Source organism: Adiantum capillus-veneris, chromosome 29 (assembly GCF_014529385.1).
Source record: "Adiantum capillus-veneris isolate H3 chromosome 29, ASM1452938v2, whole genome shotgun sequence".
In the NCBI taxonomy this organism is placed as follows: Eukaryota; Viridiplantae; Streptophyta; class Polypodiopsida; order Polypodiales; family Pteridaceae; genus Adiantum; species Adiantum capillus-veneris.
Window position 1 is genome coordinate 107,445,994 of NC_140959.1, and position 16,330 is coordinate 107,462,323.

A 16,330-nucleotide genomic window follows, 5' to 3' on the forward strand; every position below is an offset into this window, starting at 1 on the left:
AAAAACTGGGTTCCTCACAACTGCCAATGCGCTCTGACTGTCAGTGTAGATAGTGTTGGCAGTGTCCTGTCCAACACCCAAATCAACCATAAGGCGTCTGAGCCATACACACTCAACCGTAGCTGTGAAGACTGCCCTGTACTCACCCTCACAGCTCGAAGTGGCCACAGTAGGTTGCTTCTTGCTCAACCATGATATACATGAACTGCCAAGCATGAAACAAAAACCACTTGTGGACACTCACGTGTCAAAACAACCAGCCCAATCTGAGTCCGAAAAAGCATGTAAGTCTGGCAACAATGATCCCCCCTTGGGATAAAACAAGCCAAGATGTAAAGTGCCACTAAGGTAGCGGAAAATCCTCTTGACAGCCTGCCAATGCTTAGACCCTGGGCTATGCATAAATCTGCTGACTTGTGAGACTGCAAACTAAATATCCGGCCTCGTGTTGCATACATAAATGAGGCAGCCAACAACAGTTTGGTAAAGAGTGACATCAACAGGATCACCAGCATCATGTAGACTCAACTTCAAACCTGTTTCCATGGGAGTGGCAATAGGTTTGCAATCCTCAAGTCCAAACTTACATAGCAATGTCTCTATGTAACTTTTCTGACACAAGGCAATACCACCATCACACTGCTTAAACTGTATACCCAAGTAATGATGCAACATCCCCAAATCTTTCATCTTGAAAGTAGCATTCAAATCAGCCTTAAATTCAGCAATATGTCTCTCATTTGGTCCAGTGATCAGCAAATCATCAACATAAAGAACAACAATGAGAAGTACATCACCCTCACGCTTTACATACAATGTGCTTTTTGTTGGACTATTACGAAAGCCTCGTTTAACCAAATGAGTGTCAGCTTTCTCATACCAAGCACGAGGAGATTGCTTCAACCCATACAAAGCCTTCTTACATCTGCACACTTTGTCCTCTTGTCCTTTTATGACAAAACCGCGAGGCTGCGTTACATAAACTTCCTCAAATATGTCACCATTCAAGAAAGCAGTAACAATGTCTGATTGATGTACATCCCAACCAAAATGAGTTGTCAATGCACATAGAAAACGTACAATAGTCATACGACAAGTGGGAGCAAAAGTCTCTTCATAATCTATGCCTTTTTGCTGTGCATAACCTTTTGCAACAAGTCGAGCCTTATGGCGATCGATCTCACCATCCGGCTTGCGTTTCAACTTGTAAACCCACTTCGTACCAATGGCCTTTTTTCCAGGAGGCAAATCACATAAAGTCCATGTGTCATTTTCTATAAGTGCATCATATTCTGATTGCATGGCAGCCATCCAATTTTCTGATTGAAAACGTACAGTAGTCATACGACAAGTGGGAGCAAAAGTCTCTTCATAATCTATGCCTTTTTGCTGTGCATAACCTTTTGCAACAAGTCGAGCCTTATGGCGATCGATCTCACCATCCGGCTTGCATTTCAACTTGTAAACCCACTTTATACCAATGGCCTTTTTGCCAGTCATGTGAGCTTACATTACTGTCTCTAGTACATGACAGCAAGTGCTGAACAGAATCTTCCACAAACACTACATCCCGAGAAACCAGAATACGTTTTGTTTGCGGATGATACAACATGTAACCTTTTCTTTCAGCACTATAACCAACAAAAATACATTTGACAGCCTTATCATCCAATTTTCTGCGTTGCACTTGTGGCACCAAAGCATATGCCAAATAGCCAAAAACACACATGTGCTCAATAGAAGGCTTTCTATCATGCCATGCTTCATATGGAGTAATAAACTGCAAAGCTTTGGTAGGACACCTATTAAGTACATAAGTGGCACACATGATGGCCTCAAGCCAAAAAGAATGCGGCAAAAGCTTGACTTTTGACCATACATCGTGCCATTTCCGTCAATGACCTGTTTTTCCTCTCAGCAACACCATTTTGCTGAGGTGTATAAGGCACTGTACATTGGTGTTTTATCCCACGACTAGCCAGAAATGCATTAAATTCATGAGACATATACTCCCCCCCTCGATCGGAACGAAGGGTGCCCATAGTACATTTCGAGACATTTTCAGCCATAGCCAGAAATTTTTTGAAGCACATAAAAACTTCGAACTTCGCTTTAAGCGGAAATACCCATGCATGCTTGGAGTAATCATCAATGAAAGTCACGAAGTACAGGTAATTGCCCAAGGACGGAGTTTGCATGGGCCCACAAACATCACTATGCATAAGCTGTAACCTGCATGTGGCCCGAACTGAGCCATCCTTTGGAAACTTAGAACGATGCATCTTACCCAAAATACAGCCTTCACAAACATGTTTGACAGGTGCTTCAAGAGGCGGCAAAGAAGCAACCATATCAGATTTCTGCAAACGCAGCAAACTGGCCAAATTCAGATGACCAAAATGTGCATGCCAAAGTTTTGCATCTGAAATAGCCCTTGAATCTGCAACAGCATTTGCAAAATTTTGTCCACACTTATTATACAAAGTGAGCTTATACAACCCACGGCACAAAAGGCCAGATGCAACAATTTCATCACCAAAATTAAAATCATGAATTGTACATCTGTCATCCACAAATTTGACTACAAGTCCAAGTCTAGCAAGTGCGGATACAGACAAGAGATTCTTCTTGATCCCAGGTACATAAAGTGCATCAACAAGTGTGAAGGAGCTGCCATTAGAAGCAGTGAGCACAATCTTTCCAACTCCCTAAACTGGATAAGAGGCATTGTTGGCACAAGTGACTGAATTCCCATGAGTGACAGACTCGAGAGAGGTAAACAATTCACGATGTGAGGTAATGTGCTTTGTAGCACCACTGTCGAAATACCACACATGTAAATCTGCAGCAACTGACAAGCATGCATCATGGACAGCAGGATTGTAAGTGCACTCTGCGCTAAAAGCCCATTCTGCATCAACATCAGCAACACAGTCTCCTTTCACAGAAGACTCAACAATGGCTGCATTTGTAGTGGAACCAGCATTTGCAGTGGAACCACCCTCTTTCTTCTTAGCCTCTTTGGCCTTCAACTTAGGACACGACTTGATCAAGTGATCATTGGATTTACAATAATGGCAACGCATCTTCTTTTTGCCCTTATCACCAGAATCTCCTAACGAATTGCTGCCAGCAGAAGCATTAGGAACAGAATTTTTGCCACTCGCAGCAAAACCATAAGAAGTGGTTGCATTGCTGTTACCACCCTTTCTTTGAGAAGCAATAAAAGCCTGTTCAACTGCACATTGTCTAGTCCTGTTTTTTCTGGAAAGTGACTCTTGCAACAACAATGTGCATATGTGAGCTCCTTGCCGCACTGTCGAAGCAAGGGACTTGCCAATACACCGTATGCGAGCCACAAACGGCTCCAAGCACACAACAAGCCTAAACTAGCAAGCTCAAGAAAACAAAGGGTGTGTCACTCACCGCTCTACGCTCGCCTTCGTGGTGGATTCCTCGCCGCGATGAAGAAGAAGCTGCAGTCGTGCCGCGCTCAACCGCTTCGCCGCCGTCGTGCCTTCGTAATGCTCGATCGCACACACACTCTCCCTCTCTCTCTCTCTCTCTCTCACACACACACACAAGGAGGTGAAGAAGAAGAAGATGGAGATGGAGCAAGAGCACTCTTCAATTGCACAAATGAGAGAATGAGTAAAAATTAGGTTTAGTTGGCTTTTATAGGAGCTCACCCCATTCACACTTGGGCGCCCATGCTTAACCAACTAATCCCTTGAATGGATAAGCTTCTTAATTTTCTGTGGTCAATTAAGTTGTTTAATCGCGAGAGCCAAGTATTCATGTTCAAGGGCTGACTAGAGGCTATATCTAGAAAACCTTGTTGTTAAGCTACCATAAAAGGAATTTCTCATGAAATCATCACCTGACTGATTACTTTTTCTTTGACCCCCCAAAGTCTTTTCACATTGATTCAATTATGATGTGTGTGCTTATTTTGTATGCCTTGGGTTTTTTGCTTCTCAAGGAAAAGCGCCCACGCTGGGAACCTCTAGGGCTCTAGTACCATAGGCGATACATGTGAGTGAAGTACCAAATCAAGCTGAGATTTCTCTTCCAGCTTAAAATTTTACATTGTGGCACTTTGATTTTTTGTTTGTTCATTTTCAGCATTTTAATTTTGTAACTTTGGGGGGCCATATAACACTGTTACCCTCCCCAGGCTCATCACATTAGTAAACTCCCTTTATAATACTTAAGCTAAAAGTCAATAGGGTTAAGCCCACTAGAAAGCCCTAGTACATTTCATACAATGCTGCCTAAATCGGATTAAGAACCTAAGTAACCATTGCTTATTAGGAAGGCATTCCCCATGGTATTAAGAGAAGATCTCTAATACCTAGCTTGGTCAAACTAGCTTAGTCGGATTGCTTGATTTTTAAACCTAGACAAGTGATTATGACAAAACATTACATTGAATTAAATGTTTGATACTAAGCCAATGCGCTGAATATTATGCTACCAATCACAATCAAAGCAGACAATCATAGATGCAAAAAGATAAGGGCAATGCTAATGGACAAGAAACACCTGTTTGTGTTGATGGTCACGCTTGATTTGAAGGTTCCATGAAGGTCCAAATCCTATCAATAGCAACACGCTCCTGTACACACTAGGAAACAAAAGGAATACCTCCAGGAGGCACATTAGTGGGAAAAGAGAACTTTGCTAATCACTCAACTCTAAAACAGTAACACTCCTATCGTACTAATCTTACCTACCCTCCATCACTCAAGTGATGAGGATCAAAGGTGTTTTATGGCATAGGTTTCTGTTTCACTGTACCAAATGTGACATGTGTAGGTCTGAGTCAATGTTTTGACTTTAATGTGCATACTCGTTTGCTAATTGCTCTTGCTCCTTTTTTTTTTTTTTTTGGTGAGTATAAAGCTTTATATGTACATTCCCTAAGATCGGAGATTAAGAGGTCAGGGAGAAAGGTTGAGAGGGAAACAAATGAATGATGACTGTTAGCAAACACTCCCCCCTTCCTTGGGTAGATCATACCATTTGAAATGAGCTTGTCACCCTTTGAAACCAATTGTTCCAGTTGGTAATAGGTGAGGATTTTTGCCAGTAGTTTTCTATTACCCTAGGTGCCTTGTCAAGCTGCAAGGGTGGTAAGGTACTCTCCCAGGATCGAACTTGAAGTGGTTCATCAGATGATTCTTGAACACTGGGAGGTGTGGATTCTTTTGTAGCTTCATTGAGGTCCACTACTATAGATGGAGGTGGTGTAGAAGCTTTTACCTCTATGGATGTATTACATGAGGAGCTAGAAGCTTCATGGGACTCCCCCCTTCCTGAGCTAGGTGGAACAAATCGTTCTTTCTTTGGTACCCAAACTAGCTCGGGAGCGGGTGTGTAGCATTCTGTGATTTTTTTCTTTCCATGATCATTGATTCGTTTTGGAGCTACGGGATTGGGCTCACTTGGGTCAGGTGTTAGGTAAGAGCACAATCTACGTTTTGGCACCCAGATTTGATCATTTCCTTGATAGTAGCCTTGGGCTTCCAATAGTCGTTTAGGGATCCATCGCAACATTTTCTTACTTTTCTTGGAGCGAGTGGTACGGTTCTTACTAGGTTTCCGTTTTTTAGCACTAGCTATGGTCACTAAAGAAGCTTTAGGGACCCACTTGTATGTTTTCTTCGTTACATTAGGATGAGTCTTGTCGGAAGCGATATGCACTGCTTGTAGCATATTTAAGGGTATAGGAATTTCATCCCCCTCAGGTGTTACCCAGGTTGTCCCCCTATTTCCCCAAGTGTCTATGGTTGATGCTAGGTGGACCCAATCCACATTGTCCGACTCAGTCATCCCATGTAGGATATCCATATAAGGAGAATCTTGGCCAATGTCTGTATCCTTCTTACAAGTGTAACAATATTGTAGTGGGGCCGAGTGAACTGTGGTGTCAGAGCGATGATCAATAATGGTTTTACTCCCTAAGGGGTGTACCTTACCAGTCACCAAATCCACTCTAAGGACAGAGTCTTGGAATTGAAAATAGACATGATTTTTAGACCAATCGTGAACCATTTGTGCTTCCCTTATGAATGGTCGTCCTAAAATCATCTCATATGACATAAGGTGTTTAGAGAAATCCATTACAATGAACGTATGTCGAACCTTGTGTCCTAGAACTTTGATCTTAAGATCCTTGAGCATCCCCATAGGTTTGGCTATGGTACCATTTGCCATCTTTACCACAATGTTAGTAACACTGAGGCGGGGTTTTCCCATGGATTCCCAACAATCTTTTGTAACGATGCTAACTCCCGCACCACCATCAAGAATTCCCTTTATAGTTAATCCCTTGGTAGTGATGGGTAGGGTCGCATTAGACTTGTCGCCTTCAAAATATTGCCCTAATTCGTTAATGGGTACCTCGATCACAGACTCGTGTCCATCTAAGTCAAGTGATTGCACATGATTTTCCTCATCAATCATAATCGAGTCAGGCCTATTTGGTTGCGCAAACTGCGGTAATCCCGTTCGTGGCTCTCCGTTAAGGAATGCTCGAAGTGCAAGGAATAACTCAGGATCTCCATACAGCTTTGCTATGATCGTGGTTCGGACCTCAGAAGACATGAAGTCCACTAGTTTGGCAACATTCACTGGCGTTTTGCATGGTGTAGGTCCTTGACTAGGAACTGGTGAGGATGGAATCTCATATTCCTCAATGGGATCAGGTATTCCTTCGTTAAACATCCTTTCCAACAAGAAAGGTGTATGCTCACTTTCTGATGTCCCGTCCTCACTCCCTTCTTGGATGATACTAGATATGGCTATGGTTCATGTGGGGTGGATGAACTTGCGTGGGAAACATTGTGTCATGAATTTTGACCTGCATGGGTTCTGGTTCTAGTTTCCTTTGAGTCTCCTCCACTAAACCTCTTAGATGTTTCACCTGCTCAATCTCGTCTATTGGGTTTGGGTACGTCCCAATCTTCTTTTTACGATTCTTCCCTTTTTGCCCCTGCGGTTTATCTTGGGGGTCTTGGATTGGATTTGGAAACACTTGTGGTGTTTTCAGAGGCTCTTTATGGTTTTCTCTTATTCGGTTTTCATTTGGTTCCATGTTACGGTTTTCTTTGTCGGTCTTTCCCTTTGTGGTATTGGTTCTAGTCTCCATTGTCTCGACTGAATCTGAATCATCCTCGAGGTCATTCATATACACGGGGTCATCTCCTATTCCTATGTTTGTTTTGGAACTTGGCTTTGAATTTTTCGTATTCTGCGACTTCTTCCTTCGTGTCTTCTTTTTCTTTGCTTGGATAATTGACGCGGTATCTCTCTCTTCGAGGATATGTCCTGGCCCTTGAAGCATGGACCGTGTAATCGCATAAGCGGGTGCAACGGGTGGTATTGGCGATGTCACACTAGCAATTTCAACCAAATTTAGGGGTGTGATTTTAGGCGCATTTGGGTTATAGGGGCATTGGGCAATCAAGTGATCTATGCCACAACGATTACATGTGAGTATTGGCATTGCAGACGTGCTCCCTTGATTCACTTGCATCTGTGCAGCATTCTTTTGCAGCCTAATAGGGCACTCCGCTGCTCGATGTGGTCCACCACACTCGTAGCATTGAAGAGGTGGCCTCCTAGCCTGGGTGTTGATATTTTGACCTCTGGATGCGAGAGCAGTAGCTTGATAAACCGGCTTGACTTGTCCCCAACAATCTTCCATGTAGTATATAGGACACTCTTCCAATGTATCAAGTCCGTAGGCAATACTAGTGTCTATTTCCTCCTCACAGCCATCTGCATAAGCATTAGATGGCTCGCAACCCACTTGGTTCATAGGGGCAACTCTTGGATGCGGGGGCTGCGGTCCTAGCACAGGAGGTGGTAGCGGTGTAGCTTCTACAACATTTTGAGATCTAGGGACCATGTGTTGCGGTAGTTGCTCAACAGGTGGAGTAGGCATCAATACAGGAGCTCGAGGCGCATCTGTCCAGGCTACAGGTGGTCTATTTGCCATCATACGTTTGATCATTAAACAATCCTTAGCTTGGTGACCATACCTACCACATGCGTTGCAAGTTCCATTAAATTTTACTCTAAACGTAGGGCACTCACTAGTGCTATGTGGACCTAAGCAAATGGAACACCATTGTTGCTCCCTTCTTGGATACATGTGACTATTTTGAGGGGGTCGATTACCCTTAAGAGACTCTTGGATTGCCTTGGTGAGGTCTGTCAAGAATGTCTCAAATACCTTTGGCTCATTGGCAATGGGCTTTGCAGTCATGGGTTCATACTCAATGGCTTGTGAGCTAGTGGATCTCGTGTCAGTAGACACCCTCATGCCTGCTATCATCAAGTTGTCCTCTAATTGGATTGCATTGGCAGTGACATCTTCCCAGGTTGTGATACCTCTAATCACTAGTCCATTATAGATTCCTTCATTCCTCAACCCTTGAATGAATCGATCAAGCAGTTGGTTATTGTTGAAGCGCTCATTTACAGGGCAACGAGAGTTTAAGTGCTTTAGACGACTAATGAAGTCCCTTACTGACTCTCCTTCCTTACGTTCGGCCTTCTGTAGCTGAGATGCTACACCCCAAAGCACACCTTCTCGTATGTACTCCTTTAGAAACAACCTTCGAAGGGTAGGGTAGATTGTTTTCTCGTCCACCCTTAGGGTCCTATACCAATCTCCAGCCTTCCCACTTAATGTCAAGCTTAAGGCATTGCACTTATGTAGTTCGTTGCGTTCCCCTAAGGAATCACATACTTGTTCAAACACTTCAATGTGTTTCCTAGCATCTTCGTCCCCATTGAATTTTTGCGTGAGTTTGGCAATTTGTACTGCCTTACTTCTAGGCTCTCTATCAGATGCATGATGCATATTTTCCGCGATAGATCGACCTATGGTTTGAGCAAACGCTGCCAAGTCACCTATGTGAGGAGGCAGGGCCGGTGGAGGTACTCTTGGAATCATATGTGGGAGAGGAACGGGTACCGGTCTTGGCATATGTGTAGATGATGTAGGATATGGAACATAACCGGGCATAGGTCCACTCGGATAAGAGCTAGGGAGCGGCACTCGAGGAGCATAAGCAAGTGGTACAATTGGAGGTGTGGGGGCCATGTGTGCATAAGAGGCTAGAGGCACATATGGTCGAGGCCCCATATTAGGTACTACGACACTAGGTAGTGGCACTGCGCTAACCGTAGATGTCATCGGTACATTCTCTGTCAGGCTTATCCCTGGAGTGAGCACTGTGTTTTCCTTAATAGAGGGTTGAGCCAAGTTAGGGAAGCTAAAGTTTTCGCTCGGAGGCTCAGATTGCATAGAGACTCTAGGTGAAATGACGTAAGATGGGTCCATGGGGCTCATTAGAGGAGTCTCCATTTGTGATAGAGTAGGCTGTTGAGCCTTACTCGTATCCAGAAATCTCATGGGGCCAGTTGAGAGTATATTTACCCCTCGGTTTTGCCTTTCTGATTGAATAATGCCATGGATAACATTACAGATCATTTTCTGTTGATCTTCGATGCTCGTGGCACTAGAGGTGGATTGTACAATCTCTATCCATCCTACATGGTAGGCGTGGCCAGAGTGTAGATCCGTCAACACCTCAGTGTGGAGGTCGTATGTCCAATGATCATTAATGAACAATCCTTCTAGAGTCGACGTGTTAATGGTTTCTTGTGAGGTAGAAGCAATGTTGCTCCCCGTGGTTTTACTTGTCACCAACGGTACTCTAGAGGGAACTTCTGAAGGAGGCAGCTCAACAGGGCCTTCTTGGTAAGAAGTTGGTAGGATATCCACATGGACACTCTTTGGGGGTGTGGGGTCCACGTGCGATGTGAAAGGAGATTCCACTTCCCCACCCCCTTCGCGTGCTTCATCTGCATCAGGTTCCGAGCGAGTAGCTCTACCTAATGTTTCCATGAAACGGCTAAACATACTAGTACTAGGCTGTGGAGCTTCGGGAGGTGCATGGCCTTCTCTCTCAGTGTTTTGGGTAGGGTATGCTTCCATGATTTCTGAGTCGGAGGAGGAATCACTAGCGGCTATTTTAGGGTCTTGGGTGGTGCTACCTTGTGTCCCCGCTGAGGGTCTAGAGCTTATCGTGGATGGGTAATGGGTATCCGTATGAACAGAGGCACCCTCAATATGCTCGTGTTCTAGCACCCGCCCAGAGCGTAAGTGCATGTGCTTTTGATACCCTAAGGTGTCAAAAAGCTGCTCTAGGAGGCCTTGTGACTAGTTTTTAGCGTGTTTTTTGTTTGTTTTTTTTGCTAGATTTTTTAGAGCGTGTCGTGGAATGGGCCGTGTGATAGCTCGAAACGAGCGTATCGGTCAGAGGGTCGTGCAGTGCTTTACAGCCCTCGGTTTGGTCACTCTATGCCCTCGAAATCCCTAAAACTGTCAATTTCCAGTAGGGAACTAGGCCCAAACTAGAAAGTCTAAGGGTGCAAGTGGGAAGAGAAAGGAGGAGAGTGGAGGACTTGTCCCACATGCTCTCATTCTCTCTTGAGGGAGTAGGGTATATATATAAGAGTGAGTCTAGTATATATCATAAGACTGAGGCCTGGGCCAGGGCCAGCCTGGGCCTGGGCCAGGGCCATCCCGATCTATCTTTAATACAAACCAACCCGTCCGTTTTAAGAGTCACGTTTTTTATTTTCGAAAAATTTCGCCGCCCGCTCACTCGCGTTTTTTTATTTCCGAATTTTTATTTTTTTTTATTTTTTTTATTTTCCAAATTTTTTTTTATTTTTTTTATTTTTGGGAGAAAAAATAAAAAACTTTTTTTTTTTTGTGCTGAAAATACAGAAATTGAAAACGCAGGTATGCAAAAAATGCAGAAATTGCAGAAAATTGCAGAAATTGCAGGAAAAAACGCAGAAATTGCAGAAATTGCTGGAAAAAACGCAAAAAATTGCAGAAAATGCAGAAATTGCAGAAAATTAAAAAAACGCAGAAATGCAGAAAATTGCAGAAATTGAAAACGCCGAACTTGAAAATGCAGAAATTGCGGAAATTGAAAAAACGCAGACAATAGCAGAAATTGAAACTTGACAGCAATTGCAGAAAACGCAAAAAACAGAAATCTCCACACACTCCTTCCCTGCCTTTCCTATGATAGAAATTGCACCACAAGGAAGCGTAAAGTGCTAACCGAGCTTAGTGTAAAAATAAAAAACTTTTTTTTGTGTGTGCAGAAAATACAGAAATTGAAAACGCAGGTATGCAAAAAATGCAGAAATTGCAGGAGAAAACGCAGAAATTGCAGGAAAAAACGCAGAAATTGCAGAAAATGCAGAAATTGCAGAAAATTAAAAAAACGCAGAAATGCAGAAAATTGCAGAAATTGAAAACGCCGAACTTGAAAATGCAGAAATTGCGGAAATTGAAAAACGCAGACAATAGCAGAAATTGGAACTTGACAGCAATTGCAGAAAACGCAAAAAACAGAAACCTTCCACACACTCCTTCCCTGCCTTTCCTATGATAGAAATTGCACCACAAGGAAGCGTAAAGTGCTAACCGAGCTTAGTGTAGGGCATATCCCCGGCAGCGGCGCCAAAAATGTGCGCTCCTTGCCGCACTGTCGAAGCAAGGGACTTGCCAATACACCGTATGCGAGCCACAAACGGCTCCAAGCACACAACAAGCCTAAACTAGCAAGCTCAAGAAAACAAAGGGTGTGTCACTCACCGCTCTACGCTCGCCTTCGTGGTGGATTCCTCGCCGCGATGAAGAAGAAGCTGCAGTCGTGCCGCGCTCAACCGCTTCGCCGCCGTCGTGCCTTTGTAATGCTCGATCGCACACACACTCTCCCTCTCTCTCTCTCTCTCACACACACACACAAGGAGGTGAAGAAGAAGAAGATGGAGATGGAGCAAGAGCACTCTTCAATTGCACAAATGAGAGAATGAGTAAAAATTAGGTTTAGTTGGCTTTTATAGGAGCTCACCCCATTCACACTTGGGCGCCCATGCTTAACCAACTAATCCCTTGAATGTCCAAGTTAAAGTGCGCCTCTCATCGACGATCACTCTACCTTTCCCTATTGGACCGACAAGCCCGGTACCTGACTCTACCAAATACATAATACACGTCCATCGTAGGTGATGGGTGTCCGTGAGCCGTGAGGGTTAACAGCATAATGCATCAAACTTGACAACTTCTGGATTTCCTTGGGTCATAAGTCTCCAAGTACTAGCAAAAGTCTGGTAAGGCATCAAGAACAGTCTGCACAAGGGAACTGTCTGAAATAACTTCACCTACAGAAATAAGTTGCTCATTGATATCCTTGACACTAGCAAGGAAAGTGTCCATATCATCTTCCTCATGCATAATCTTTGACTCTAGCTCTTTACGCAGCAAAGCAATTTTAGCCTCATTGCGGCTTGCATAAAGACCTGCTAGAATATCCCAAGGCTATTTTGTAGATTTTGCTGAACGGATGTAAGGACCAATGGTGCGCTTCACAGACAACGCAATCAATGCATGAGCATGCGTATCCTTAACATCCCAATGAGCTTGTTCTGTCGTAGGCAAAACAACTCTAACAGCTGCAATCCTTGCAGCAAGACCTGCAACATCCTCAACATCGCCGACATCCTGAGAACCAGGACGTACATCAATGCCCTGCATAATGTTCCAAACACCCTTTGACACAAGAACATGTTGCGTCATATAAGCCCACATAGGGTAGTTGTCCCCATCCAACCTGTCCTCAACAGCAAACATCTTGAACACATCTGTGTTGTTGTTGTCAGCCATGGTAAATGCTGCACCTGATGTGAAAACTGCCCAAAAATAGGAGAAACGGAGCGTGAACAACCAGTGCTATATAGCACAAACCGTAGAAGACTAGAAGACACCTGTTATGCAGAAAACGGCACTGATAGAAATTCTGCACAAAATGACAAAATAGCCTATGCAGTACTGCGTGTAGTGGAAACGGAGGCCGAAATGAGCCCAAATCGAAATTCTGAGTAGACCGAGCTCTACGACCTCTCCCAAAATATTTTTTGACCTGCGAACGCTTGCCAAAACTCACTGAAATCGGAGAAAGTGAGCAGGCGTGTGCTGGAGTAGCTGGCGACTAAGCCCGGGAGGACGTGACCTGCTCTGATACCAATTGTTGGAATTAGGGTTGCAGAGAAACACACACAGCTTGGAGAAGACGAAGGAAGCTCAAGGCACACAATAGAGAGTGTGTTACTTAGTGTGCTATGGAAAGATAGATAGCCCTAGAGTGATGGGCGTATATACAGTGCACAGGGGAAAAAAACCTCCTAAAGAGGGAAAAAATGCCCCGGCAGTCCTAGTGTGTTCACACACATCACTACCACATGTATATGGTAACAATAATCCATGTGGGTCTCTCAGCAACTACTGATTTTGAGCGTGTAAAGAAACACAATTTGTGTTTTAGATGTCTTTCGGACCAACATAACAAGAAAGATTGTCCTCTTTTGCAAGGCAAAGAAAAGGCCATACACATGGTGCAACGCCTCACATTAGATTCATCTCCTAAATATTTTGTTGTAGAGGTTCTTCATATGGAAGAAAAGCACAAGTGCTGTGTGCCTGCTTCAATGTGGCAGCCCACCTTTGGTCCCCATGATTTAATTCGCATGCATGGAACTATTAACGTACAACGTGTTCGTATCTTAGAGGATGATGGTGCAACTCATAACTTCTTGAACTATAAGCTAGTCAAGAAATTGAAGCTTACACAGACTCCATGCTCTCACAAGTATGTGGTTGAGCAAATGTCTGGGAATGATAAAGAAGTATGGGACGCGGTAGTTCAAGTGGTTGAGCTTATTGTTCAAGATCATACGATGACCCTTGACTTCCAAGGTATGAACATGGACCGTGCTGATGTAGTTTTAGGACGGGAGTGGCTACATGGTTTAGGAAACACATTGCACACTAGTGATGAACACAACTCCTTATCCTTTATGGCCAATGGTAAACATGTGCTTTTTCTTGGTGAGAAAAATATACCATCTGCACCTCTTATATGTACAGCCGAGCTTTTTATTTTGCAGAAAGCAAATTTAATAGATGAAGTCTTTTTGTGTTACTGCTCGTCTCCAAGTCTTGTGAATTCTCAAGAGCAAAGTGTGGTGAATTCTAGTAATGGTATGCAAAGTGTAATGAATTCTAATGGTATGCAAAGTGCAATGAATTCTACTGATAAACAAATTGTTAACAAATCTAACGAGCAAAGTGCTCTCAATTTTAATTCTATAGAGCGACGTGCAACTATTGTAAAACAAACATTATAGGAATTACAAGATTCTCCATCCCAGCATAACTCTAGTTTACTTTATCCTTTTGCATGGAAAAAGCTAACTCACTTACTCACGGAGTATAGTGATGTGTTCTCAATTGATTTACCATTGGGTTTAACCCCTACACATGATATGCGACATGGCATAGATGTCTTGCCAGGCACTAAACCGGTGAGTAAACCACCTTATCGTATGAGTGCTAAAGAATCCAAGGAGGTTGAGAGTCAATTGTCTGACTACCTTGCTCGCGGTTTCATTAGACCTAGCACTTCGCCTTGGGCATCACCAATTCTATTGGTAAAAAAGAAAGGTGGTACTATGCGCATGTGCGTAGATTATCGCAGATTAAATGCGATAACCATCAAGAACAAGTATCCTCTACCTCAAGTGGATAAGTTGTTTGATCAACTCCACAGGGGCAAGATGCTATACAAAGATAGATCTTTGTTCAGGATACCACCAGGTGCGTATCCTACTACAAGATATCTCCAAAATTGCCTTTAGAACACGGTTCGGGCATTTTGAATTTTTGGTTATGCCTTTTGGTCTAACCAATGCTCCAGCTACATTTATGACACTCAAGGATAGTGTCTTACGTCCCTATCTTGGAAAATTTGTTGTGGTTTTCCTTGATGACATTCTCATTTACAGTAAGACTGAAGATGAACACATAGAACACTTACAATTAGTGTTCGAACAGTTACGAGCTCACGCACTGTATGCTAAGCAAAGCAAGTTTTCTTTAAAATAGAGATACATTACCTCGATCATGTGATCTCTTATTCTAGCATCAAAATGGACACTGACAAGGTCGCTATCATTCTTCGATGGCCACATCCCAACACGGTTGAGGAGCTTCAAATATTTTTAGGCATGGCTGGATTTTATCGATAGTATATCCGTGATTATGCCAAAAAATTTGTTCCTATGACGGATCAACTTAAAGCAGAAGGTAAGACCTTTTCTTGGGAAGAAGCCCAAAAACGCAGTTTCGAACAGCTCAAGGTAGCTATAGCCACTGCTCTCATTCTAGCAATCATCGACCCCCACGTAAGCCATTTGTGGTAGAGACTGATGCTAGTGATAAAGCAATTGGTGCGGTACTTCTCCAGGAGGGAAGACCTATAGCCTTTGAAAGTAAAAAGTTAGATAGAGCTCAACAGAATTATTCAGTCTATGAAAGAGAGCTCTATGCCATAATTCACGCTTTACGAAAGTGGCGACACTATTTACATGGTGCCGAGTTTGAAGTAGTTTTTGACCATGAGAGTATCAAATGGTTTACTACTCAAACGGACTTAAAGGGCCATAAAGCTAGATGGGCCAAAATCCTTCAAGATTATGATTGTAAGCTGCGATATTGCAAGGGGCGATATAATGTAATAGCGGATGCCTCATATTAATTCACTTGCTTTCACGGAAATAAAGAGTGGATTTTTAGAGTCATTACGTGGCAAGCGTGCACAAGATCAATCATATGCTAAAGTGTGGAGTGCAGTTTTAAAAAGGGATCCCTCACACTCACATGTCTCTTAATAGCCAGATCAACATGTCTCTGCACGCGCAGATAGAAACTCCAACACACAGAGCTCCACCCCTACTCAAGAAGAACTTAAGCGATCGAAGAATTTGCTCATTGATGATGGCTACTTACTCCACAAAGGTAGAGTATGTGTGCCAAAGGACTCAGACACTAGGCACAAAATCTTATTTGAATGTCACAATAGTCCAAGTGCTGGTCATCCAGGTATTCGTAAGACGTATGCCTTAGTTCGACGGTAATTTTATTGGTTGGGCTTACATCATGATGTTCAAGAGTACATGCTAAACTGCCAACAATGCCAAGTTAATAAGGTAGAGCGCCTCAAGATAGGTGGCCTTTTACATCCTTTAGAGATTCCACAAGGTAAGTGGGAGAGTATCTCTATGGATTTTATAGTAGGACTACCTACTACAAATCGTGGCCATGATGCCATTTGGGAAATTGTAGACCGTCTCACAAAGATGGGTCAATTCATTCCCACTAAGATTACAG